At 40.3% G+C, this 25396-nt stretch overlaps 1 protein-coding gene and 1 pseudogene across 5 annotated transcripts in view; one reads left to right on the top strand and one right to left on the bottom strand.

Annotated features, from left to right (window-relative positions):
- The window catches only part of diaph2 (diaphanous-related formin 2), a 753551-nt gene that overhangs the window by 569608 nt on the left and 158547 nt on the right, over positions 1 to 25396 (bottom strand). The window lies entirely within an intron of this gene.
- Positions 9746 to 10592, top strand: LOC148148818 (uncharacterized; annotated as a pseudogene).

Here is a 25396-nt window from a genome sequence, read left to right as displayed (position 1 = left end):
AATAATTACTTCGAGTCGGTCTTCACAGTGGAAGGCATGAGTAATTTCCCAAAAATTCAAGAGAATGAAGGGGCAGAGCTGGGTATGGTGGCCATCACAAAGGAAAAGATGCCAGAAAAACTGATTGGCCTGAAGGTGATTACACCATCTGGACAGATGGACTGCACCCCAGAGTTCTCAGGGAGATAGCTGAAGATATAGTGGAGGTGTTAGTGGTCATCTTTCAGGAATCACAATAATCAAGGAGGGTTCCAGAGGACTGGAAAATCAGTAGCATAACACCCCTGTTTAAAAAGGGTGTAAGGTAGAAGATTATAGAGCAATTTGCCTAACCTCAGTCATGAGTAAGATCCTGGAATCTATCATGAAGGGTGAGATTGCTGAATGCTTACAAGTAAAATAGGGCACAATCAGCATGGTTTCATCAAGGGGGTGTCATGTCTGACAAATCTGCTGGAACAGCAGAGGGTGGTTGTGGAGGGTTGGTTTTCAGACTGGAGGCCTGTGACCAGTGGAGTGCCACAAGGATCAGTGCAGGGTCCTCCACGTTTTGTCATTTACATAAATGATTTGGATGCAAGCATAAGAGGTACAGTTAGTAGGTTTGCAGATGACACCAAAATTGGAGGTGTAGTGGACGGTGAAGAGGGTTACTGCAGATTACAACAGGATCTGGACCAGATGGGCCAAGAGGCTGAGAAGTGGAGATGGAGTTTAATTCAGATAAATGCGAGGTGCTGCATTTTGGGAAAGCAAATCTTAACAGGACTTATACACTTAATGGTAAGGTCCTAGGGAGTGTTGCTGAACAAAGAGACCTTGGAGTGCAGGTTCATAGCTCCTTGAAAGTGGAGTCACAGGTAGATAGGATAGTGAAGGCGGCGTTTGGTATGCTTTCCTTTATTGGTCAGAGTATTGAGTACAGCAGTTTGGAGGTCATGTTGCGGCTGTACAGGACATTGGTTAGGCCACTGTTGGAATATTGCGTGCAATTCTGGTCTCCTTCCTATCGGAAAGATGTTGTGAAACTTGAAAGAGTTCAGAAAAGATTTACAAGGATGTTGCCAAGGTTGGAGGATTTGAGCTATAGGGATAGGCTGAACAGGCTGGGGCTGTTTTCCCTGGAGCTTCGGAGGCTCAGGGGTGATCTAATAGAGATTTACAAAATTATGAGGGGCATGGATAGGGTAATAGGCAAAGTCTTTTCCCTGGGGTTGAGGAGTCTAGAACTAGAGGGCATAGGTTTAGGGTGAGAGGGGAAAGATATAAAAGAGACCTAAGGGACAACCTTTGCACACAGAGGGTGCGTGTATGGAATGAGCTGCCAGAGGAAGTGGTGTAGGCTGGTACAATTGCAACATTTAAGAGGCATTTGGATGGGTATATGAATAGGTAGGGTTTGGAGGGATATTGGCCGGGTGCTGGCAGGTTAGACTCGATTGGGTTGGGATATCTGGTCAGCATGGACGGGTTGGACCGAAGGGTCTGTTTCCATGCTGTACATCTCTATAACTCTAACTAAAGAGCAGATTAAAGCAAGGAGAGCCAATGAATGTTATCTTCCTGGACTTCAACGAGGCCTTTAACCTGGTGTCACACAGGAGGCGACTGAGTAAATAAGGGCCCATGGTGTTAGAAGCAAGGTGCTAGCATGGATAGAAGCCTGGCTGTCTGGCAGAAAGCAGACAGTGGGGATAAAAGGGTCCTTCTCAGGGTGGCAGCCAGTGACAAGTGGTGTTTCGCAAGGCTGAGTGCTGGGACGACAACTTTTCACTTTATACATTAACGATTAAGATGAAGGAACTGAGGGCATACTGGCTAAGTTTGTAGATGATACAAAGATAGGTAGAGGGACAGGTAGCATTAAGAAGGTAGGGGAGCTGCAGAAGGATTTGGACAGGTGAGGAGAGCAGGCAAATTAGTGGTAGATGAAGTACGTTGTAAACTGAGGTCATGCTGCTTGGTAGGAAGAATAGAGCATGGACTATTTTCTAAATGGGGATGAAATTTAGAAGTCTGAAGTGTCTTGGGAGTTCTAGTCCAGGATTCTCTCAAGGTAAACTTGCAGGTTCAATCAGGAAGGCAAATGCAATGATGGCATTTATTTTGAGAGGGCTTGAATATAAAAGCAGAGATGTACTTCTGAAGCTCTATAAGGATCTCGTCAGGCCACATTTGGAGTATTGTGTGCAGTTTTTGGGTTCCATATCTCAGGAATGTTGTACTGGCTCTGGAGTGCCTTCAGAGGACATTCACGAGAATGGTTCCAGGAATTAACAGCTTAACATATACGAATGGAGAAACTTAAGTTGAATATTTGTGTTGTGAAGCTTTACATACATATCAATTAAAGAGAATTGCATTCAGATAAAAATGTTTCATTGTACCATGCACACATAAATTCAAAAGTAGTTAACGAATTAAATTTATGTTGGTGAGGAGAAGTTTGTGGAATTATGTTGAAATTACTGTGAACATTATGTTTTCCTATGGTCTTAATCACAGAAAGCAGGTTTTCACAAAACTTATTCCTGTCAGAATTGCATGATGGTTGAATTCCATCTACCATCCAAAAATTGGAAGCAGTCAGGGTTGCAGCAATCATGTTCAGTATCAGTTGTACCTAATCAGTTCTTGATTTTGAACCACAGCCCATCAGCTAAGATGACACACTCAGTGCAGAACAGAAGATGTGCTGCATCTTCAAAAATGATGCCTTTTGAAAGAGATAATAAACCAAGGCTATGGAACTCTCAGATGGATAAAAAAGGATTCAGTAGCAGTAGTTCAACCAGCATAATTGAAAATGCAGTGTAATTGTTACAGCTAGTAATTATTACATTGTTGTTAACGAGGTCTTTCTGTAAACAAATTGTTCAAACATTTGTTCATCCCAACAGTGCTAAATATTTCTTACTGGATCCTCTAAGCCCAGCTTGTTCAGAACTTACACAGTTAATAGTCGGGCCCTACGGAGTATTGTCAAACAGGGAGACAGAGGGCTTCAGGTACACAGTTCGCCGAAAGCGGTTTCACAGGTAAACAGGGTGGTGAAGATGGTATTGGCATGCTTGCCTTTATTGATCAGAGTATCAAGTATACAAGTTGGAAAGTCATGTTATGGCCACGTTTAGAGTACTGTATCCAATTCTGGTCACACGGCTGTAAGAAGAATATTCTTCAATTGGAAAAGGTACAAAAAAGATGTACAAGTATGTTACCAGTACTGGAGGGTTTTAAGTTGTAAGGAGAGGCTGGATAGGCTGAAACTTTTTTTCCCCCCTGAGCATAGGAGGCTGAGGGCTGATCTTATATAAGTTTATAAAATCATGAGGGGCATAGATTAGGTGAATAGCCAAGGTCTTATCCTGATGGGAGGGTTGGGAGGACAGTTCAAAACTAGAGGGCACAAGTTTTATGTCGAGAGGAGAAAGATTTAAAATTAACCTGAGGGGCAGAGGATGGTTCATTGTGGAATGAACTGCCAGAGGGAGTGGTAGATACAGGTACAGTTACAATGTTTAAAAGACATCTGAATAGGAATGTGAAGAGGAAAGGTACAGAGGGATATGTGCCAAATGCAGGCAAATGTGACTAACTTAGTTTGGGAAACCTTGTCGGTATGGATGAGTTGGACTGAAGGGTCTGTTTCCATGCTGTATGGCTCTATGACACTACAACCTGACTATTTCCATCTTAGCACTGCAGCATGAGGTAAAGGGGGTGAGGGAGAATACTGAGAGAAGACATACCCTTTGTAGTAGCTGCACAAAAATTAGTTTAAAAATTTAATATGCATTGAGTGGAGGAACATTAGTGTTTAGACGGATGATAGATGGTTAAATTGGGGAAGCAAGTTGAGTAGCAAGTAGGTGAATTGGGTAAGTAGGTTATGGATCAAATTTGAAGAACACTCACGTCTGATCAGAGTTAACAGTTAGCAGTAGTCCCATTGTGGGTAGGGAAGGAGTTGCAGCCAGTTCCGTAATTCCTCAGAACTTATGATGTTTTTGTCTGTCTGAACATTTCCTCGATAACTATCCCCAAATCTCTGACTCTAAATCCGAATCAAAGGCTATTTTGGAGAATCCAGAGAAGCAAAAAAATGATCCAGTGTAAGTTAAAACTTCCTGGGTATTTCTCAAAGTGGTGTGCACATCAAGACTTCTGCCTGGTCTCAACCTTAGTTTATAATTCCAGGCTCCAATTATCTGGAGACAAAAGATACAAAACCAATATTTTTGTTTACATTCAAGATATTTGGATTTGAAATACTTTATTCAACATTATTGGTACCTCACAGTTCAGCTCTTCCTGAACTGGACAGAGAGGATAATCTTTTCTCTAAACTAGCATCACTTAGGTTACAAAGTTCCAGGACTGAAGATACCAAAATTTCCTCATTCTGAAGAAACTGTCTCATATGATTTATCAGCTCCTAATTGAAATGGCATATTCATTGCCTACCCAAGCACATTGAGCGGAAGGAACTCCTTTTTTTTCAGTTCTGCCAAGCACGCTCAGTTCTCAGGCTCAATAGATTTAGAAACCCCATTGTTTAATGCAAAAAGAAATTTTGCCAATTTTATAACACTTGGATGTTATAGTTCACATGGAGCTATCTGGTCTAAAACATAGAAAAATATTAAGACAGCTCTGGGAAATTGCAAAAAAAAAAGTTCACTCCAAATTAAAAGTGTATTTTTTCGTTGCATCTTTCAGCAGCATTGGGTTACAATATAGTGGCATGTTACATTTAGATTAGTAGTACTATTTTAACAAAGCAAAGTTACCATCCTATGGCTGCGGACTACTGCAGAATTTCACCTATCATTTTGACGAGTTGAAACAACAGGATAAACATATCTGCGTTTACTTTGCAGGCACATTTAAGGCCTTAAAGGTGAAATGAATACCAAAATATATGTTGGGTTCTTTTATCAGCTACACTTGCAATAAACAAAACCTAAAGGTGTCCAACTTCCCAGTGGTACTTGAAACTGGTGTTTCAGTGTATACAGTATCGAGAGTGTGATGCTGAAAAAGCACAGCAGGTCAGACAGCATCTGAGGAACAAAAGAATTGACGTTTTGGGCCAAAGCCCTTCTTTTTGCCCAAAACGTTGATTCTCCTGCCTCCTTGTACACTGTCTGACCTGTTGTGCTTTTCCAGCACCATACACACTACTCTGATCTCCAGCATCTACAGTCCTCACCTTCTCCTACTTTCAGTGTATGCAGCTGAACAAAGAAAAAACTATAATATTATACTTTGATTCCGATTGCTGCTCCCCACAATGAGCTCCATTCTACCCCTCCTACTCCCACCCCAAGTTATTTTCTACAGAGCTATTTAATTCCTAGAACAGAACAGCCTTCTGCTGCATGCTTAGTCAGTGTGATTGGAAGTCCACTTAGACCTCAAGGAGGAAAATTCTGGATTGAAGACAACTCCAGATTGATCACTCTGAAAATCTGGAAACAGCTAGATTCTTTTTGCTCAAACAATCTAAACAATTTCCATCTTTATTGGGCTATCATGTTTACATCAGTTTCACTAGAGTTACCATGAAATTAAAGTGGGTCAAAAAAATTCTCCAAAGCTGTAATCATGCTAGTCACACAAGAGGTTTTCAAAAGCCATTTGTCACAGTCACTGTATTGACAATATAGGAGTTCCTAAAGAAAGATTTGACCCAACTACCTTCACCTGCTACATCAATCACTTTCCTCTGTCCTCAGGTTACAGTCGAGACTGTACTCTTCTGATTCCAGTATGTGTTCCATTGACAATTTTTACAACAATGAACAGGCATCTTCCAGCTGAAAACAGAACCTACATAACATTCACGTTTGGCCTATGAATTCTCAAAAAGTATACAGAAGATAAAGCATCACCATTACAGGTCCACTACCATATAAATAATATCCTGGGGGTTACCATTGATGAGATGCTGAACAACATCATTATCATGACCACAATAGGAGGACAGAAATTGGGAACACTGCAAACAGTGACTCAACTCCTCACATCTCAAGGCCCCTTCAGCAACTGTAATTATTCAAATCAAGAATACTCACTGTTCACCAGCAGTGACATAGCTGAACAATGCTTCAACAAGCTTGACATAATACAGGACAGAGAAATTTGAATGTTGTTGCTGCCACAGGATTGTCACTCTTTCCCTCCAACACACTGTATAGTACGTAAAATGCACTGCAGCAATTAATTAACATGAATATAGAGCACCTCTCTATTCCTCAGTCAACATCAATAATAAGGTTGCAAGTATCACTAAGTTCTATCTCAAGACACTATTCTGACTTGGAAATTTATTGCTATCTTTCAACACAGTGGGAGCTCACAAATTCTTTCAAAGATATCATGATATTTCCTGGTGTTCAGGAAGTTGAGAGATCAAATGAAGGTCTGCAAAGTGATTTTTAAAAAAGAGAAAGGATGAAAACAAGGAGTGATTGCTTCTGCAAATGATTCCAGAAAAAAAAAAGATAAAAATAGTAAAATAGTAAAAACAGAACCATGCTGTCAGAGTGGGCTTCCACATAAAGGTCATCAAGCATATGGAAATTTGTATTGCCCCCTTTCTCCAACAGATGGCTGTGGATACTAGTTAATTATAATGCTGATAACTGAGATCAACAACCATTTAATAGTTGAGGGATCAAGGGTTAGAGATCAAAGGCAGATAAATAAAGTTGAGATGGAAATCAGTTGTGCTGTAACTGAATGGCAGTGTAACTTAACAGGCTGAAGGTTCCTGCAGAAGCTGCAATTTGCAGAATTTGATGTGAATAGTTTAAGCTAATCACATTAAGTATGCTAAATGATTTATCCCTAATTTAAATCTGAGATTGCTGAATTCAAATTGAAGCAGTTCGCCATTAAGCTGTGAAGAACACTGCATTGTTAATACAATCTTTCAGGTAGAGGAGGAAATCAAGCACCACAACACCACAAGATAATGAAATTATTACGATGCTGTAAAACACATAATTAAAGTGTTGCATAATCCTCAGCGAATATATTCAGGTCTTTTTTTGGCAATCACAAAAGTTCTATCATTGATTTATCATATCTTGATTTGTAATGGCATATCAACACAACATATAACTAAGGAAAACACCATTAAAAATTCACCTACACAGAATCACTTGAGGTTCAGCAATACTTGGTTTCTTAAGAAAATGCTCAACCTCAAGGTGTCCTGAAAGAACCTATTCACGTTCACCTTGTAAAGTGCAGACAGCTCTTCACGACATCAGAAACTGACCACATTTCATATGTCAGCTCTGACAATATCATTGAACATTCAGGAAACCAAATGTCTCTGCAACTAATTCCCACGCACACTACAAAAGTCACCTCATGCTATTCAGTAATGCATATACAATGCAAATGCAATCAGGCTGTCCGGCCTTCTGTAGGGGGAAAATTCCAGCTTCAACACCCTGTGAAAGAAGAAATGCCTCATGTTCTTAAAAGGACAATCCCTTCCTCTGAAATTACATTCAATGGTGCAAAATTCAACCAAAAGAAGAAACAACTTCTTCGCAACTACTCTGTCAAGTTCCCCAAGAAGGTAAGAACATAACAACTAGGAACAGGAGTAGGCAATTCAGTCTCTCTAGTCTGCTCCGCTATTTGATACAAACATGGCTGATCTTGTCTTGGCCTCAACTCCATTTTTCTTCGTGCTTCTCATAACCCTTTAACTCATTACTAACGAAAAGGCTATCTCCTCAAGCTTACCCAATGTGCCACTACTGAGGTGTAGTGAATTCTACAGATTCCCTACCATTTGAAAGAAGTAATTTCTCAAGTTTTAAATCTGCCACCCTTATATTAAAACACAACTCTCACTCGAGATAAGTGGAAGCATCCTTTCTATGCCCACTTGGCCAGTCCTGTCAGCATTTCATACACCACAATTAGACCTCTTTTCATCTAACCTCCAGTGAGAATACAGTCCTAAACTATTCATTCTCTCTTCATAACACAAATCCTCTGTTCTTTGGAATCAATCTAAGAATGTTAATTGTTTTAATAAGGTCTCCTCTCATTCCAAGCACAAGCCCAAACTAACAAACCCCTCTACTTATGAAAATCTCTCCATGCCCAGAATCAACCTACTGAACTTTCTCTGGACTGCCTCCAATGTCAGTATATCTTGCACAATATTCCAGATATGGTCTGATTAGTGCTTCGTACAATTTCGGGTATCACCTCCCTGTTTCTCTCAACATCTCTGCACCACCCAATGACACCCTCCCATTTCATTACAGAAGGCGTAACACCTGTCCACTTACTTCCCCCTCGTCACCATCCAAGACCCCATAAACACTTTCGAGATGAAGCAGTGATTTACCTGCACTTGACTCAATCTAGTTCACTGTACAAAGTTAAAAATCACACAACACCAGGTTATAGTCCAACAGGTTTAATTGGAAGCACACTAGCTTTCGGAGCGACGCTCCTTCATCAGGTGATTGTGGATGGCTCGATCGTAACACAGAATTTATAGCAAAAATTTGCAGTGTGATGTAACTGAAATTATACATTGAAGAATTGATTGTCTGTTAAGCCTTTCATCTGTTAGAATACAGTGATAGTTTCACTTCTTTCATGTGAAAATCACAAAACCCTTTTTTTAAAGTTGCATTCTCGGGTTAGCTGTTAACAATGGTGATAGCTCGACAATGTGTTGAAGGTGTTAGCCCCCTGTGTTCTCTGTCTATGACCTGATGTTTAGATTGATTCCAATCTAAAAAGTGAGATAACAGAGTTTTACATAAATTCATGCAGTTTTTGAGCTCAGAGTTCGACATGAATCTATATGGTTTTTGAGCAAAGTGCAATGTAACTTTGTACCAAAAAAATTCACCACACACAATATATATATGTGCATGTGGGTCTTTGTCTGTCTGTGTGTGTGTCTGCCTGGGGTGGGGGTTGTGAGTGTGAGAAAGTGTGTGTGTGTGTGTGTGTGTGTAGTGAGTGCAGAGTGTCTTAAGAAGTACACGTACTTCTCGTGTAGGCGACTTCTACTGCCTTCCAAAGGTACACAAAGCCAACACACCGGGACGTCCCATCATGTTGGGAAATGGGACCCTATGTGAGAATCTCTCTGGCTATGTGGAAGGCATCTTGAAACCTATTGTACAGGGGATCCCCAGCTTCTGTCGCAACACTACGGATTTCTTACAGAAACTCAGCACCCATGGACCAGTCGAACCAGGAACATTCCTCGTCACAATGGATGTTTCCGCACTCTACACCAGCATCCCCCACAATGATGGCATCGCGGCAACAGCCTCAGTACTCAACACCAACAACTGCCAGTCTCCAAACACCATCCTACAACTCATCCGCTTTATCCTCGATCATAACGTCTTCACCTTTGACAACCAATTCTTCATCCAGACACACGGAACAGCCATGGGGACCAAATTTGCACCCCAATATGCCAACATTTTTATGCACAGGTTCGAACAAGATTTCTTCTCTATGTAGGATCTCCAGGTACATTGATGACATTTCCTTCCTCTGGACCCATGGCAAGGAGTCACTGATAAAACTACACAGTGACATCAACAATTTTCATCCCACCATCAAACTCACCATGGATTACTCTCGACTGTCTGTCTCATTCTTGGACAGGTGCGTCTCCATCAAGGACGGACATGTCAACACCACACTCTACCGCAAACCCACAGACAACCTCACAATGCTACACTTCTCCAGTTTCCACCCAAAATATATTAAAACAGACATTCCCTATGGACAAGCCCTACGCATACACCGGATCTGCTCAGATGAGGAGGAACATGACGGACACCTGGAAGTACTCAAGGATGCCCTCACAAGAACGGGGTACAATGTTCAACTCATCGACTGCCAGTTCGGACGTGCCACAGCAAGGAACCGTAATGACCTCCTCAGGAGACAGACACGGGCTGCAATTGACAGGGTACCCTTCGTTGTTCAGTACTTCCCAGAGGCTGAAAAATTACGCCATGTTCTTCGTGACCTGCAACACATTATCAATGGAGATAAGCACCTCACCAAGACCTTCCCCACACCTCCACTACTTGCCTTTAAACAACCGCCAAACCTCAAACAGATCATGGTTCGTAGCAAACTCCATACAACCCTGTCACGTTGGACGCTGCAAAACGTGTCAGATTGTGGACATAGATACCACTATTACGCGTGGGAACACCTCCCACCGTGTACATGGCAGGTACTCATGTGACTCAGCCAACATTGTCTATCTTATACGTTGCAGGCAGGGATGCCCGGAGGCATGGTACGTTGGGGAAACTGAGCAAAGGCTACGACAACAGATGAATGGGCACCGCACAACAATCAACAGACAGGAGGGTTCCCTCCCAGTTGGGGAACACTTCAGTGGTCCAGGACATTCAGCCTCGGACCTTCGGGTGACCATCCTCCAAGGTGGACTTTGGGACAGGCAGCAGAGGAAAGTGGCCGAGCAAAGGCTGATAGCTCAGTTCAGTACCCATAGGGAGGGCCTCGACCGGGACCTTGGGTTCATGTCACATTACAGGTGATCACCATTGCACTATACACACACACACACACACACACACACACACACACGCACAGATATTCCTACGAACACACACACGCACACGGACACAGATACACACAGACGCGCACACAGACACCCACACACACCCTTATAGACACACAGACTCCCACACATGCACCCCCTCACAGACTTAAGACACTCTGCACTCACTACACACACACACTTTCTCACACTCACAACCCCCACCCCAGACAGAGACACACAGACAGACAAAGACCCACATGCACACATATATATTGAGTGTGGTGAATTTTTTTGGTACAAAGTTATATTGCACTTTGCTCAAAAACCACATACATTCATGTAGAACTCTGAGCTCAAAAACTGCATGAATTTATGTAAAACTCTGATCTCACTTTTTAGATTGGAATCAATCTAAACATCAGGTCATAGACAGAGAACATAGGGGGCTAACACCTTCAACATATTGTCCAGCTATCACCATTGTTAACAGCTAACCCGAGAATGCAACTTTAAAAAAAGGGTTTTGTGATTTTCACATGAAAGAAGTGAAACTATCACTGTATTCTAACAGATGAAAGGCTTAACAGACAAACAATTCTTCAATGTATAATTTCAGTTACATCACACTGCAAACTTTTGCTATAAACTCTGTGTTACAGTCGAGCCCTCCACAATCACCTGATGAAGGAGCGTCGCTCCGAAAGCTAGTATGCTTCCAATTAAACCTGTTGGACTATAACCTGGTGTTATGTGATTTTTAACTTTGTACACCCCAGTCCAACACCGGCATCTCCGAATCATAGTTCACTGTAATCACTGTGGTCTCCTCTACATTGGGGAGATGAAGCGCAGTCTGGATGACTGCTTTGCAGAACATCTACATTCTGTCTGCAAAAATGATCCTTGGCTTCCACTTGCCTGCCATTTTAACACATCACATTACCTTGTCTCTGCCCAATATCTCTGTCTCAGGCGTACTGCTGTGTTCCAGTGATGCTCAGTGCAAGCTGGAAGAACAGTACCTCAATTTAAGATCAGCAGTCTGATGTCAATGCCATGGACATCTACAGCAGCAAAAAAACGCTCTTCAGCCCAGTGAGTCTGTACAAGTTAAAACACCCACCCAACTATTTTAATCCCATTTTTAAGCACTTGATCTATAGATCTGCATGCTTTAACATTGCAAATATACATCTAAACACTTAAGTGTTATAAGAGTTTCTGCCTCTACCACCTTATAGGCAGTGAGTTCTAGATTCCTATCACTCTCTGGGTGAAAAGTTTCTTCTCATGTCCCCTCTATATTTCTGTCCCTTACCTCTCCAAGCAGAAAAAAATTCTTCCTGTCTACACACTCCCGCGCGCCCCCGCCCCCCAATAAGTTTATACATCACAATCATGTCCGCCCCAGGGAAAACTCTCAGTCTATCCAATGTCACTTTGCAACTGAAATTCTCCAGTCTAGGCAACACCTTAATAAATCTCTTCTGCACTTGACTGTGCTGGAAGCTACAGATATTAACACACAGGACACTATTTTACACACAAAAGGCATCTGTACATAGGGGGTCCCAAATTTGCAAATGTCCAAATGATAAATGTTTGTACTTACAAATGCAATCTCAGATGGGCGTGTAATTTTAAAATCCAACATGGGAGCATTTCCTGTATTTATGGCTCCTTTATAAAGAATGGGTCCTTTATATTGCCCTACATTGTGTTCTGAATTGCATACAAATCAACTTGCGAATGAACTCCAGAATGAAAACCATTTGTAACCTGAAGGGTGCCTGCATTAACTCCCACACTCCCACATGCATCCTCTCAGAGACTTAGACCACTCTACACTCACGTACATACATATACACTCTCACAGACACACTCAACCCCTCACAGACTTAAGACACTCTATACTCTCATACACACACATATGCACACTCTATCACACTCTCAACCCAGGCAGACAGACAGACAGACACACACACACACACACACACAAAGACTCACATGCACACATATACATATATTTTGATGGGTGAATTTGTACTTGCAGAGTTACATTGTACTTTGCTCAAAAACTGCATGAATTCATGTAAAACTCTTCTCACTTTTTAAGATTAGAATCAATCTAAACATGATGGCATAAACAGAGAACACAGGGGGCTAACAACTTCAGCATATTGTCTAGCTAACACCAATTGTTACAGTTAACCTGAGAATGCAACGTTTAAAAGAAAGTTTTGTGATTTCCACATGAAAGAAGTGAAACTATCATGGTATTCGAACAAATGAAAGACTCAACAAACAATCAAGGTATTTTTCAATGTATAATTTCAGTTACATCACACTGTAAACTTTTGCTATAAATTCTGTGCCTTACAATGGTGTCCTCCACAACCACCTGATGAAGAAGCGGCGCTCCGAAAGCTAGTGCTTCCAATTAAACCTGTTGGACTATAACCTGGTGTTATGTGATTTTTAACTTTGTATAAAAACAGTACAGGTAAAGTCAGCATAGTCCTACCAGACCATAAGACTGCACTCTCATTAGAAAGAGAAGATTGGAGGTGGTTTAGTCTGACGGTCACCATGCCTTGGGCAAAAGGAGATTGAGAAGGCAAGTCCTTCGTGGCAACTTCAGGTAGTTCAGGAATTGAAACCCATGCTCTTGGCAACACTCTGCATTGCAAACCAACCATCCAGACAATTGAGCTGACCGACCTGCACCTACATTGTACTTTATTCTTGTAAAAAGGATCATGGTGACTGTCAATCTCTGCTGACTGCCTTCCCACAGCAACATCCTGATCAATCAAAATCTAGGTACCTGGTCTAAGAACTAAGATTAAATTTAACTATTCTTGCTGCATCCCATGTCAATGGTGGCCAAACCAATAAGCATCCTCTTCTTATTTTGCATAAATTTGTTTACCCTTTTTCAAATCTGTTTCTTGATTCTAGTCCCAAAGAATGCAAGAGAAAAACTTCTTGTCTCATTTTAGCAATGTTTAAGTTCTGTGCCCTCAAGCAAGAATATTGCCTGATTCAATGAATATAATACCAGATGGTTTACTTACCTGAAGAAATAAAGCAGCATTTTAAAAACTATAATTAATGGTCATTCAACTGGGCATTTTCGAACCATTGAGAATAGCTGAAAGGGAGACATGGTATTGATGTTCTTCATCTTCTAGTTATCACAATGGTACAATTCAAATAGAAGGATGACAATTTATAGTACAAGAGAAAACAGTGCTGATTATCCAAGGAGTTGTGGAGAATGCACCAGGCAACTTTTGTCATCCACATAGATGCAATGCCTGGGCATGTTCTTTCTAGTTACAGAGGACAGGGCTTCTAGTAAGGGTACATAAGCCACAAGCTCAACAAATAATCTTAAAATTGGTGGAATTTGTAAGACACTCTTGAATTCTTATTGCACCTTGTGGCCGTTGCAGTTGTCAGGCCCACAGCTCCAACAAGTCAATCATCCAATGTTGGCACTCCACTTGACAATGATAATTGATATTTGTGTGTTGCTACTATCTCTGGGATCTGAAAAGGTGTTTTTTTTCTTCTAAATTGGCAGAGAAAAATACCAAAATCAAGTATCAATACGACATTTATCATGTGCCATGTCTTTTTCTGGCATCAATTTACTCCCTACTGATGTCGTGAGACAGAAATAAATTCCTAACATATTAATTTGGAAAAAAAAGTACACAGTAATCCCACCAACTCAATCAGCTCTATTGTACCAATGTTACAGCAAAATAAGCTTTTACTTGAAACATGTAAAAACAGGAGGATTAAAGCACAGTTGTAAATTAGGTAAGCCAATACCATTATTATTTCTTTCTGCAAGATGGAAACATGTTTACCAAAAGTAGCTCCATATGCTCAGATTTAATCCACCTCTTCCAATAGAACTTGAGTCATATCAAGTTTATCTCAATTAATTTCATGAGCAATGAGAGCTCTCCTCCAAAATCAATCATTAGTGCTGCTTAGGGCGACCTGAAAACAGAGTTGACATTGAGAAACATGCTACTCACATAAATCTTCACCATGTCATGCACACAGCAAGGATCCACAAATACACAAACCAGATGACCCTTAGTAGAGTAGTAGGATGAGATGAGCATTAGCCAGGACACCGGCACAATTCCTAGGTTCTTCATAACCTTCTCATGTACAGGTGAGAACATTGAGCCAAATGGAAATAACAGAACCATGCAAAATCACACCACTCAGCTTTTTCAGTCTCTATGATTTTTTTCTCTGCACACCCAAAAATGTGTTAACCCTGAAAGCATTCTTGCAATTTCAGTTCATCTGCACACATCTTAACATAATATAAGTATGTTAAGGATTTTATGCATTTGTAATTCAAACTTAAGTCAGGTGTTTAATAAAATGTTTGCCTGCAACCCCCTCAGGATTCCACACCACAGCAGATAATGAATATTACCTTCAAAATTCAACAATGTTCTGACATTAATCAGCGCAAAACTATAGTGATTGATTTGAGTGGTAATAGGGCTCATTGCTATCATAAGGACGAGAAAGGTAATACATAATATAAAAGTACTTGCTGAAAACAATTAAACATTATCAAGTCTGCACAGTGCTCAAATCTTAATTATATCTCGTCTCCATGTGACTCCTTTGAATGACTGTTTCTAAAACTACAAGGATGGATTGCTTCTCAGCCACCTAAATTTATCTAACTTTAGAAGGCACTTGCTGAAAATCCTTAATGCTCTTAATTACTGGAACTGATTCGTTTCATTTCCTGCACCAAACTAAGACTCCAAGGAAATCTATTTGGCTCTTTACTCAAGCTTTTGTATTCAAAATTCAGCAAGGATTTGACCATTGAGATTGCATTCACCAAATCCTTTCGTACTCAATTAAATCTCTTGCTAATCAATTCAATTTTGATTCTATTTCAGTGAATATTTGCTGCCAGTCCCTTGGGCAATGACAATATTTAAATAACATTGGAAGTAAATCAAGGGCATATTTACTGTCACATGGCTATAATTCAACACAGAACATGCTAGAGAAACTCAGCAAGTCTGGCAACATCTGTGGAAAGAGAAACAGTTAATGTTTTGACTGTGACATGAGTGTTCTTCACAAAATGGCCTCGCCCGTATCTTTCAACGGTGACTCTTTGTTCTTGACTCTCTGATCAGGAGCCTCCTTCCTGTGTTTATAAGTGTCTAGTCTGGTGGAGCATAATCTTTGTGAATGTGGTGCCAATCAAGTAGGCTACATCATCCTGAATGGTGTCAAGTTTCTTGAGTATTGTTGGAACGATACCCATCCAACAAGTGGGGAGTATTCCATCACACTTCTAACTTCTGTCTTATAGAAGGTGGAAAGGCTTTGGGGGGGGTCAGGAGATGAATTACTCACCATAGAACAGCCAGTTCTGATATAACTCGATAGTTCCACTCTTAGGCAATCTCACATTGTAACTAAATTGCACTACAGCCGCACAATTTAAACTAATGGGGCCGAAATCATATTTTAGCCAATAAGGGTAAGGAGAGTTCACATTCTACAAATAAAGGTGTAAATTCTTCAATTGCATTAAAGCCAATTCACATTGAAGAAATACGCGTAATAACAGAACCGACTATATTTCCAGCCTCTGACCTGGTCTCATAGCCAGTGTTGAAATGGCAAATTCAGTTGAGTATATGGTTGATGGTAACAGAAAAGATGTTGATAGTGGGTGATTCAATGATGGTAACATCATCAAGCGACAAGATGCAAAGGTTAGATGATCTCTAATAAGAGATGATCATTGACTTGCATTTGTGGGCACAAATGTTTTTGCCACTTGTCAGCCGAAACCTGGATACTATCCAGATCTTGTTCCATTTGAACCAGGGCCGCTTCAGGATCTGAGGAGTCACAAATGGGCTGAAGATTGTGCAATTATTGGTGAACATCTCCACTTCTGACTGTAAATCTTTGATGAAGCAGTTCAAGATGATGGGAGCAGAGAGGTCTTGGGACGGAGATGACAAATAAACAAACATCTTCCTATGTACCAAGTATGTCTCCAAACAACCAAGAGTTTACAACCTGATTCCCACTGATTCCAGTTTTGCCATGGCTGCTTGATGTCACACTTGGTCGAATGTGACATTGATGTCAAGGGCAGTCACTCTCACCTCACCTCTGGAATTCATTTTTTTTCTATGTTTGAATAAAGGCTGTAATGAGCTCAACACATGAGTGGCTCTAGCAGAACCCAACTGGGTGTCAGTGAGCAGGCTATTGCTGAGCAGCTGCTGCTTGGTAATCCAGTTCTGACACCTTCCATTGCTTTACTAATCATCACGAGGAAACTGATGGTGTGGCAATTGGCCAGGTTGGCCACAACTGCTTGTTGTGGGTTGATGGCAGTTTTATAATTGTACTCAAACTGCTTGGCTAGAGGTGCGGCAGTTCTGGAGCACAAGACTTCAGTACATTGCTGGAATGTTGTCAGGGCTCATAGCCTTTGCAGTATCCAGTGCCCACACCATGCCTTGATATCATGTGGAGTGAATCGAATTGGCTAAAGACTGGTATCTGTAATGCTGGGGACCACTGGAGGACAAGATGGATCACTCAATTGGCACTTCTGGCTGATGATTACTGCAAATGTTTCAGCCTTACCTTTTGCATTGTTGTGCTTGGCTCTTCCATCATTAAAGGAGGGTTTATTTGTGGACCCTGCTCCTGCTATCAGTTGTTTAACTGGCCACCACTATTTACAACTGGATGTGGCAGAACTGCAGAGCTTAGATCCGATCCATTGGTTATGGAATCACTTTGCTACGTCTATCACTTGCTGCTATACTGTTTGGCATCTATGTAGTCCTGTTTAGTAACTTCATCAGGTTGACAACTCATTTTTACATCTGCCTAATACTGCTAGGGGCATGCCATGACATGACAGTAATGGATCAGTAGGTGATGTGACAGGCCAGGTGGTTGTAGATTGTTTTGGCATATAATTCTGACGGTGTTGATGGTCCACAGCGCCTTATGGATGCCCAGTTTCAAGTTGCTAGATCTGTTCGAAGTCTGTCCCATTTACCATGGTGGCAGTAGCCCACATCATGGTGGAGGACATTCTCAATTGAAGGTGGGACTTCATCTCCACAAAGACTGATCACTCTTACAGATACTTTCAAGGACAAATGTGTCTGCAACTGGCAGACTGATGAGAATGAGATCAAGTATGTTTTTCCCTCTTGTTGGTTCCCTTATCATCTGCCAGAGACTCAGTCTAGCAGCTACATCCTATAGGACCCAACCAGCTTGATCAGTAGCCACTCTTGATGGTGAACATTGAAATCCCCAGCCAAAGTACATTTTGCACCTTAGCACCGTAACCGCTCCCTCCAACATGGAAAAGAATTGATTCATCAGTCAAGGGAGGACTGTATGTGGTAATCAGCAGGATGTTTCCTTGCCCATGTTTAACTCAAAGCCATAAGACTTCATGAGATCTGAAGACAATGCTAAGGACTCTCAGGGCAATTCCTTCCTGACTTTATACCATTGTGTCACCATATCTGATGGGTCTGCTCTGTTGGGGGGCAGGACATATCCAGACAATGGTAGTGGTTTCTGGGACATTGTCTTAAGATATGATTCCATGAGTCTGACTCAGAGGGAAGGCCTACTGGTATTATTGCTAGACTAGCAATCCAGAGACTCAGATAACGTTCTGGGAACCCAGGTTCAAATCCCACCATGGCAGATGGTGGAATTTGAATTCAATTAAAAAACAAAATTGGAATTAAGAATCTACTGATGACCATGAATCCATCTGGTTAACTAACATCCTTCAGGCAAGAGAAATCTATTATCCTCACCTGGCCTACGTTTGACTCCATAGCCACAGCAATGTGGTTGACTCTCAACTGCCCTCTGAAATGGACTAGTAAACCATTCAGTTGTACCAATCGCAACAAAGTCTCAAAGAAACAAAACCAGACAGATCACTTAGCATCCAAAGAAGCATCAAAAAAGACAACGGCAGAAACAACCCTGGTCTCCTGCAAGTCCTGCTTACTAATAGCTGAGGGCTCGTGCCAAAGTGGGAGAGCTGTCTCACAGGCTAGTCAAGCATCAGCATGACAGTCATCCTCATGGAATCACATCTTACGGACAATGTCCCAGACACCACTATCGGGAGGCGAGGGTGGGTTGTTAGGGGGCGTGGACCTGATGAGGTAGTCACAGAGGGAAGGGTCTTTATGGAAAGCAGAGAGGGGTGGGGAGGGAAATATATCTCTGGTGATGGGATCCATTTCAAGGTGGCAGAAATGACAGAGGATGACGTGATGTATGCGGAAGTTTGTACCGCAGTGGTTCAAGAAGGCAGCTCACTACCACCTTCTCAAGGGCAACTCGGAATGGGCAATAAATGCTGGCCAGCCAGCGACGCCGACATAACACAAAAATGAAGACTTTTTTTTTTAAATGTCTGGCTGTGGCTTGCTTAGTCCTTGAGACAGCTCTAAGTTTGGCACTCATCCCCAGATTATAGTAAGGAGGTCATTGCAGGGTTAACAGGGCTGTTTCTGCCATTTTCTTTTTACATGCCTCATTCAATGTCAGGTAGTCCGTCCAGTTTAATTTCTTTGTTGAAACTTTGTAGGAATGAATACTGCTGAGTGGCTCGCTAAGCTATTTCAGAGGGTAGTTTAGAGTTAACCACACTGCTGTGGCTCTGGCCTCACACGTAGTTAAGACCAGGTGAGGATAGCCGATTTCCTTTTTTGGAGGACATTAATGAACCTGATGCATTTTAGCAACAACTGACAATTGTTTCATGGAACTCAGTCGGTTCTTAATTTCAGACTTTTTAAAAATTGAATTCAAATTCTACGATCTGCCATGGCAGGATTTCAACCTCAAAACAGTAGCTGAGTTTTTAGATTAATATTCTAGCAATGGTACGATTTCCCGGTGGATGCTATGGCATCTCCCTCATAGTTCACCCTCCCTCCCACCCACCTTTACATTGGCTTTTAGCTTGGAGATATAACATTTAGTTCCCTCATCTAATCATTAATAAGTACAGTGAATAACTGGTATCCTACCACTGATCCCTGCAGTACCCCACAAGTCACTGCCTACTACTCAGAAAAACACCCATTTATTTCTACTTTTAGTTTCCTGTCTCTATATCAGGACACTACCCCTAATTCCATGTGCTTTAATATTACATGCTTATCTCTTACTTCGGAATGTATCGAAAACTTTCTGAAAGTCCAAGTAAACCAAGTCTATTTCCTCTCCCTTATCAACTCTGGTGATTACAACCCCAAAAACTTTCATAAGATTTGACAAATATGTGCACCATTTCATAAATTCATGCTGACTTTCTCTGATATTGTCACTGTTTGTCAAGTGTTCTGTTATTAAATCTTTTATAGTGGATTTAGCATTTTCCCCCATGACAGATGATTGGCTAACTGATCTATGATTCATTTTTTTCTTTCCCTCTTTTTTTTAAAAAAAGAAATAGTGGGTTGCATTAGCTCCTGTCCAAATCACAGGGACTGTTCCAGAGTCTATCAAACCTTGAATCATGACAATACAATTTTTACTGCCATTTCTTTAAGTAATATTGAATAAAGATGTTTAGGCCTGGGGGAATTTGTCAGCTTTTACTCTCATTAGCTTTCACAATATCATTTCCAAGTAATAATGATTTCCTTCAGTTACTCCCTCTCATCAGATTCTGATTTCCCAACCTTTCTAGGACCTTATTGCATCTTCCTTTGAGAAGACAGAAGTTTTTTTTTAAATTGGTCTGCCATCCCTTTTTTGCCACTATATGTTTCTCTGATTCTGACTGCAAGTGATCAACGTTTATCTTCACTAACCTTGCTTTCCCCTCACACACCCACTGAAGTTTACATTATCAGTTTGCACGTTCTCCACAAGCTTACTCTCATACTCTATTTGTCCCCTGTTCATCAATAACTGGCTGTGCTCCATCAAAGAAGCTACTAACCTGCAACTGAGATGAGACAAAAGCTTTGGAACATCCTCCATAAATTGCTGAGTCTCCACATTAACCCCTTCTCCTTTAATATGTTCCTTCAAATCTATATTTTCCACAAAACTTTCAGTAACATGTCTTTTGTTTTGGTTTTATGTCAATTTTTGTTTGAGTGTGCTCATCTGAAATATTGAAATCTTTACTTCAAAAGCACTGTATAAGTGAAAACCATTGTTACTATAGTCATGCAATACAGGAAACATTATTTTGGTAAACCTACTTCATATAGCATAATTGGTTCAAAAGTCATCTAAGTTTTTAGAATAAATATAGAAACTATACAAAGAAAAGATAGTGTGTCACAGCTTTCAGTGGTTACAGAGCCTCTTGCACAAAAGCTTTCTGGATTTAGTTATACATTATATTAACAGAAAAAACACAATAAATAGAGGACCACTAAGTTTCCAATAAATTTAGAATTTGGAAAAATGTAGTCAATTATAGAACACAAACAAATGCCCACTAATAAAGGCTTGTTGATATTACATATTCAAATGGGACAAGATGAAAAAAAAGACATCACTAAAAACTCAACTGGTCAGAAGCTATTCAGGAAATGGTCATTCAGGCTCAGAGTGTGATGCACTTGCATGTTTGGGAAGCAACATGCATGTACTAGATACACATATTGATAGACAGGCTCTATACTTTGCAGCAAGAAAGGAACATGTACGCATACTGTACCTGAGACTCAACAAAATATCTAATAGCCATTATCTGGTTCACATGAGGGCAATGCCTTAACCAAAGTCAACCTGTTTTAAAAATTAAACAAAGCTTGGTAATTAACTACAACCATCATCTAAGAAACACATTGACTATGATAGTACCACTACTAAGTAGAGCCCACTTGCTAACCAAATCACCATTACCCTCTGAGTATAAACATAGTTTCCATTTACATTGTTATTTCTAATGAATTGTCGTAGACTCAAAATCTATACAGTTTGAAGTAGGTAATTCAGCCCATCACATTCACACTAGCACTCTGAAGAGGATTCCACTCAGACAAACCTCTTAACCCTATGTCTGTAACCCTGCATTTCCCATGTCTAGCCTGCACACGCTGGACATCCTGGGCAACGTAGTATGGGCAATCCACCTAACTTGCAGATCTTTGGTCTGTGGGAGGAAACTGGACCACCTGGACGAAACCCACGCAGACAGGGGGAGAATGTGCAAACTCCACACAGTCACCAGAGGGTGGAAGCGAACCCAGGTTCCTGGTGCTATGAAACAGCATGTGAGAAAGGCCACCATGCCGCTCCTTGTCGCATTCAATACAAGACAAAATGTTTTGGCACTTTTTTTTTTTAAGAAGTATTTTCAAGACGGAAGAAGTTTTTTCAAGACGGAAGAATTTGAACTAAAAATCAGTCAATACAATGCCAGGATAACCACTAAAATTCATTGATGCAATATTAGCTCAATATTTCCTGAATTTGGTCAAATTGTCATTGGCAATGCACAACACCTTGGATCTGAAATATTAAGCACCCTCACAGTACTAGAGAAAAATAAACAATTTAATTCAATAATTACTCCTGTAACAACACGCTTGATCGAGTAAATTTTCTCTTCTCTCCAAGAAATACAAGAATTAATGCACAAGCAAATCTACAGAACAGTCCAATACGGAGGTTACTGGGAACCATTTAAATTCAAGACAAACAGCAAATTTTTAAAAAATCACTGCCTCAAAAGTTCTTTGTTCCAAACATACTTGTACAGAGTAAAAAAGAAACTTGCAAGTTTCCTCAAGATTGCACTGATGAAACCTTGAGCATCTGCTAAGTGACTATTAGCTTGTCGTTTATAAGATCATGCCTCCATGATTCAATGAATAACCCACAATTTGCAACTACATTGTGTAATAAAAGATAAATCACAAGATTTCTCAACTAAGGACCACCTTATATCTGCATGCTTTTTCAATTTTTACCATCTGTTTACAACTAAAATTTCATTTGCTTAAACTGTCACTTATTCAAATTCCTTGAAAATTATTGTCACAATTACGCAGTCAAGCAATGCAATTAAGCCACTGATCTAATTAACAAGTCTGCTCCTCCTGTCAGTTTCCAATTCATAAATAATGAATGTTTAACAGCAGCATGTGCATTTCTGTGCCAAAATACAAATAATAACAGGCTACAACATTTCAAAATGTCAGACTTTACAAAGAATGGGAAAATAAAACTGAGCACCACAGGCCAGAATTGTCCATTATTTGTTTTTTATCACTTGCAACTAATTGAAAAGTAATTAGTATGCAGTTCAAGTTCATCAAAAAAAGATAAACTACCGTTGGCCAGAAAAAAAACAGCAATTGCTGGAAATATTCAGATGTGGGAACATCTGTGGAGAGAGAAACAGACTTAACACTGTACATAAATGGTCTTTGCTCTAATCTTCAGAACCAGTCACTCTCACCACACAGATGCATGCACACCTGAGTACATCCAGCATGTTCAGCTTTTATTTTTCAGATTTCAGACACCCAGTTTATTATTTATGTACTCTTGTTAAGCAAGTGATGTCAATACTTCTATTCACAAGTCTTTTGCAAGAACGCTTGATGACAAATGCAAACAACAAATGCTAGTTTTTTCTCTCCCAGTGTGTTTTACTTCCTTGCTGAATGGTGGTAGATACTTGTTGAGTCATGGGACGTTAGTTAGTTTGCTTAGCTGAATAGTTGACTTGATGCAGAATGACACCAACAATGTGCATTTAATTCCTGTGCTGTTTGAGGTCACCATGACATTTCTGCCTTCTCAGCATCACTGCTTGCCTGAGGTGTGACTCTCAGGTTAAGCTCACTACCAGCCATTGCTCTCCAATGAGAGTGCAACTTTATGGTCGTCTGTGACTTTGGTGACTTTACTCACTTTCAATATACACATATGAAGTAGATAGAGAAAGGTCAACCTGTGGACACAACAAAATTGGATTTTTGAAAGCCTTTCAAACAGGTGCCACAGAAGAGGTTGTTTCACAGGATTAGGCATATTACATAAGGTATTAACATAGATAAAGGATGCAAGTCGATAAGAAATGAGGTTGGGGAATAAAATGGTCATTTTGGATTGAGAAGTTCCAACTAACAGAATGCCACAATAACTAATGCAAGGGTTTCAACTGCTTGAAATCAATGTCAACAGTGACAGTTGTTCTGGTGCAGTGTTAGTCTCCTTATCTCTGAGCCAGGAGGCCAGAGTTAAAGTTTCATCTGCTCCAGAGGTGAGTAATAACATCTCAGAATACGTTACTTAGAAAATCTCAATGACTGAACAGAGTATAAGGGTTTGTGATGTTGCAAGGTAAGGTAGGAAAGCGAATGTAAAGGTAAAACCAAACAGGCAGAGAAAGAGTTTAGACCAGTTGAGCCATGGGACAACAAGGTAGCAGAGGGAGAATAATTTGGGGAAAAGGTGAAAATTATCCAAGAAGAAATAATAGAGAAGAAATAATAGAGAAGGAGCTTATTTCATTTTCAAAGGTAAATCTAGTGAATGTTGGGTATCTGGCTGGTCTTGTACTCCTATACCAAAATTAATTGGCAGAAATAGTATGCAATTAGGAAGATAAATATGTTAGATTCCACAAGAACATTAGTGAACTGTATTCAACACAAACATCAAGTGATTTCTGGGCACTAATAAAGGGACATGAGGACAGGGAAAACAAGTGGAGTTGAGGTCAAAGATTTTCCACATTTTTGTTGAAAGAGCAAGATGTAGTTGTGGTATCAGGCTGCATTTCCGTAGAAGAGGATGAATTAAGCTTTCAGAGAAGTCAATGTGAACTAAATAGATTTGCAAAGAAAAAGTTGTGTAATAAATGACTGGGTCAATGACCCAGAGTTAGATCTCAGCAGACGAGGAAGAAGGGTTAGGATTAGAGATGGCGAAGCTAACCCTGGGCTGAAAAGAGGAAGCTTATGTCCGCATACAAGCGCATTATTAGGGGATGTTCTTGATCAAGGATCAAGCAAGAACAGAAAATGATTTCCCTTCGCCCAGATTGGAGTACTTCCAACTGTCAATAACCAACTGAGTGGCATTTCTGGCATTTTCTCACATAAAAGAGAGCAATATATACCTTCTGAAAATCACTTCCCAATTAAAATGAAGTAATTTTTATATTTGAAATAATTTGATGAATGTAACAAACAATTTGTTGAATGTAACTCTGATCCTGGTACCTCCTCCCATGATATTCTGTTCTCACCAAAGAAATAGTTTTTGTCCCCCATTTAAATCAATGAAGCAGTTGCAACATTAAACATCTGACTGAAGTCATTTGATAGCTGAAAATAAAAAGCCCAAAACAATACAAGAAATGTAATATGAAGACCAGATTTTAAAGATTTAATAATGTGTTTTCTGAATTTTGAAGCCAAACATATTTTGGAAGTATTTTCCAAACTTTGTTTTCCAGATAACCATTTCAGATACATCTTTTGCTTCTGCACACAAAAAAAATCTCTAAGTCTTCTGACACTTAGCCTGCATTTTACTTTCAAAAGTAGGTTAAAGCAATGGACAAAGTTACATGAGAACAAAAATGGATTTAGTACACAAAACTTTATCTAAAAACTTAAATATAATGTTAAATTCAGCTAATATCCTTTATATTACACAGAAGAGACATCACAACTGAGGATATTTGTTCAAGATTACATAAAACACGATTCCTAAGATGTA

The sequence above is a fragment of the Chiloscyllium plagiosum genome, unplaced genomic scaffold (assembly GCF_037043375.1).
Source record: "Chiloscyllium plagiosum isolate Xiang-an unplaced genomic scaffold, Cpla_swu_hap1 HiC_scaffold_11, whole genome shotgun sequence".
Classification (NCBI taxonomy): domain Eukaryota; kingdom Metazoa; phylum Chordata; class Chondrichthyes; order Orectolobiformes; family Hemiscylliidae; genus Chiloscyllium; species Chiloscyllium plagiosum.
The sequence above is the reverse complement of the archived record's forward strand: the minus strand, read 5'-3'. Positions and strand labels throughout refer to the sequence as shown.